This window comes from Triticum aestivum, chromosome 5D (assembly GCF_018294505.1).
Source record: "Triticum aestivum cultivar Chinese Spring chromosome 5D, IWGSC CS RefSeq v2.1, whole genome shotgun sequence".
In the NCBI taxonomy this organism is placed as follows: Eukaryota; Viridiplantae; Streptophyta; class Magnoliopsida; order Poales; family Poaceae; genus Triticum; species Triticum aestivum.
Window position 1 is genome coordinate 27,704,597 of NC_057808.1, and position 4,331 is coordinate 27,708,927.

The window sequence follows — 4,331 nt, forward strand, 5'->3', positions numbered from 1 at the left end:
ATAGTAGTGGCGCACTATGAGGCTGGTGCGCCATTACTAGTTAGAACTAGTAATGGCGCACTGTGCCCTGGTGCGCTATTAGTATGTTTGAAAAAAAATTGTTACAAATGGCGCACCGTGTGTCTGGTGCGCCATTAGTGTCTTTCACACTAATGGCGCACCCGCCCGTGGTGCGCCACTGCTATATAGTAGTGGCGCACCACATGTCTGGTGCGCCATTAGTGGCCATTCCATCTATAGCCCTTTTCCTAGTAGTGTGTAGAAGGAGCAAGCGGGGGGGGGGAGGAGAATTTCAGTTTGCCGCCCCTCTCCTACCGACAGCGCATGCGTGGCGCGGCGGCCACATCCACACGTCCTACCGACGGCCGCCTCTCTCCCTCATCGGGAACCCGACTGACAATTTCCCTCCGGGTGGTCACCTCAAGTCCTGAACATGTCAGGGGCTGTGGAGCAGCTTTGTTCTGCATAGCAAAAGGACTGGCTATGTCAATACATAGAGGACCTGTTGGAAATATGAGCAAATTACTACGAGATTTAATCCGAATAAACAGAAGATAAATCATGACAGCAATAGTAGAGATTAAACTAATCATGCGAACTAGCATAGTAGATGAACAGATCACATCTAGGGCACATACTAGAAACATGAATTCTACCACGATCTCGAACAGGAAGGATAGTATTACATACGGTGCAGCGGGACCAGCACCGCCGGCGTTGACGTTTTCGCCCATGTCGTCGAGGACGAGGTTGCCAAGGTCGGGGAAGAAGTCGTCGTTCGTGAAGTCGTCGCTGCAAGCAGTCGCGCGAGTGCGCTCCCCAAAAACCTGATCGCCCCTCTCCCGTACAGGATCACAAGTGGCGGGATTCCGGAGGCCTGATGTCCGTTCTCCCGGTGCATGTCGAAAGGAGGGATGGAGAAGACTTTCTTGGCGGCGCAATGATCTGGAACGATGGTGCGAAACCATACGAAGCAGCGGCGGCTAGGGTAGACATCTGCCTGACTATATAGTGCGGGCCGGGTAGGTCGTGGGAGTAAACCCCATGTCCGAGTCGTCACGATCCAAAAGAATCGGAAACGGTTTAGTAATTAACGCGTCCGTTAATTATTAATTAATGACTCATTAATTTTCCCGAGCAGCAAAAATATAGACAACATGTATAGCTCTGTCCTTGGCTCGGCTCAATCCCGCAACCCGCGGCGCATCATGACAAGGCGTGGCGTGGCGTGGCGAGTGAGGAGGAGGAGCGCGCGTGTAGGTATCCTCTTCTCATGCTCATACAAGTGGTAGAAGAGCTCACCTTATAAAGAGGTGTAACTCTCCCTCAACTTCCGTGGTGGGACTAAACTCTAGTCTCACTCACCCCACTCACATGTGTGCATGAATGGGCCAAGATAATTTCAGAACTTTAGTTGGGCTTTGGACCAAAGGCCTACTAGCAAAATTCCAACAATCCCCCACGAAGTCTCATTGGCACATCTCATCATTTAGTTCAAAAACATTGTTTATATACCGGTGCTTAGTGGAGACTGTGAAGTTGAAATTCCACTTAGAGTTTTATGCTACACTAGATCACAACTTGAATAGTGGACTGTGCCTTGAACTACAAGTTTTCTGCGAAACTAGTTTCACACAAATTCTTGACCGATACTGGGATGCTGCAAGGCTTCCCCACGGGTGGAACGTATACGTCATACTCCAGGGCCTTTCATGAATTTATTAGAGAACACCCAATTCTCACAGACTGTGACGTTAACAGTCAAATTCATATAGGTGTGTTCCTCAGGAGATGCTCTGCAGGACAACATCTCATCTTACTCAAATAAGCCACTTGGAACACATTAAGATAAATACCAACCTGCCATGCAGACCAGGAGAGTATTGCATCTTCACGGAGTGGGATAATTAAAATAGGGATACTCTCCTCTCAGCTGACCAACAGCTTGTCTCCCACTTCTACTTCACGGGATCTTCGATCACATAGAGTGGGTTACCAATATAGACAACTCATGCAGTGGGTCTCAAGCCAATCTCCATCGATGCATTATCTATCACATTACGTGATAGACCCTTTGTGAAGGGATCTGCCAAGTTTTTCGACGTTTGGATATAATCCAACGTAATAACTCCGGAGTTCCTCAGTTTTCTGACAGATTTTAGTCTCCTCTTCACATGCCTTGAGGACTTCATATTATCCTTAGAACTATTTATCTTGACGATCACAGTTTCACAGTTCATCAGGACAGGGGTATTGGTTTTTCAACCATAGGTAAGTCCATAAAGAGTTCATGAAGCCACTCTGCTTCAACAGTGGCAGTGTCTAATGCTGTGAGTTCTGCTTCCATAGTTGACCTCGTTAAGATGGTCTGCTTGCAAGACTTCCAGGAAATAGCGCCACCACCAAGTGTGAAAACATAACCACTTGTGGCCTTAATTTCATCAGCATCAGATATCCACTTTGAGTCACTATAACCCTCTAGTACCCTTGGATATCCGGTGCAGTGAATCCCATAGCTCGTTGTGCCTTTCAAATAACGCATAACTCTCTCAAGCGCATGCCAATGATCATCTCCCGGTTTTGACACAAACCGACTCAGCTTGCTCACAGCAAAAGAGATGTCAGGTCTCGTCGCACTCGCCAAATACATAAGCGAGCCAATAATCTGAGAATAGCTCAGTTGATCTCTAACAATCTGTAGATTCTTTCGAAGCAACACACTAGCATCATATGGAGTTGGAGAAGGCGTGCAATCACTATACCCAAAACGACTCAAGATCTTTTCCACATAGTGAGACTGAAGCAGTGTGATCGCACCATTCTCATCTCTCAACAGCTTGATGTTTAAGATAACATCAGCTACTCCTAGATCCTTCATCTCAAAATAGCGAGATAAGAAATCCTTAACCTCCTTGATTAGATCAAGTTTGGTTCCAAAGATCAGTATGTCATCGACATACAGACAAAGAATAACTCCTTCGCCCCCACCATGGCGATAGTACACACATTTGTCACCATCGTTTACTAGAAAGCCGGCTGCAGTTAATGTTCTTTCAAACTTCTCATGCCACTCCTTGGGAGCTTGTTTAAGGCCATATAAATACTTTAATAACTTGCACACCTTTCATTCAAGACCAGGTACTACAAAACCATCTGGTTGATCCATGTAAATTTCCTCCTTCAACTCTCCATTGAGGAAAGCCGTCTTAACGTCCATTTGATGAACGAGAAGACCATGTGAGGCAGCCAGTGACAGTAGCACCCGAATTGTGGTCAGTCTAGCCACGGGTGAGTAAGTATCAAAGAAGTCTTCACCTTCTTTCTGGGTATAACCCTTAGCCACAAGCCGTGCCTTGTACTTTTCAATTGTACCATCAGGTCTAAGCTTCTTCTTGAACACCCACTTACATCCTACAGGTTTGCATCCATAAGGACGATCAGTGATCTCCTAGGTTCCGTTAGCTAAGATGGAATCCATTTCTCTACGAACAGCTTCCTTCCAGTAGTCAGCATCAGGAGATGCATAGGCTTCTGAAATAGTCCTGGGTGTGTCATCCACAAGGTACACAATGAAATCATCACCAAAGGACTTTGCAGTCCTCCGTCTCTTACTCCTCACAGGAGTTCCATTGTCACCCTCAATAGGATTCTCAACGTGTTCCATCGCAATGGTGGGTTCAGGAATTACAGCGAATTCCTCACTAGATGGAGTAGGTATCTCCTGATTTGATGAACTCGATATATCCTTCATAGGAAATATGTCCTCAAAGAAAGTTGCATCATTCGACTCCATAATCGTAGCAACATGCATGTCGCATACCTCAGATTTTATTATCAAAAACCTATAACCAATGCTATGAAAAACATAGCCCAGAAGAACACAATCCACGGTTTTTGGTCCAAGCTTGCGCTTCTTGGGAATTGGTATATTGACTTTCGCCAAATAACCCCAAGTACGTAGGTAAGAGAGTTTCAATCTTTTCCTTTCCCATTCCTCAAATGGAGTCATGGTCTTATGCTTTGTGGGAACTCGGTTTAGGACATGACACACGGTCATTAGCGCCTCCCCCCACCATTCCTTGGAGAGACCCATTGTGTCTAACATGGTGTTAACCATATCAGTTAAAGTTCGGTTCTTTCTTTCGGCTACCCCATTTGATTGAGGTGAGTAGGGAGGCGTCCTCTCATGGATTATACCATGTTCCGCACAAAATAGATCAAATTCATTGTAAAAATACTCTCCACCACGATCGGACCGAAGCCGTTTAATTTTTCGATCAAGTTGGTTCTCTGCCTGAACTTTATAGTTTTTGAAGAAAGTTAAATCCTCA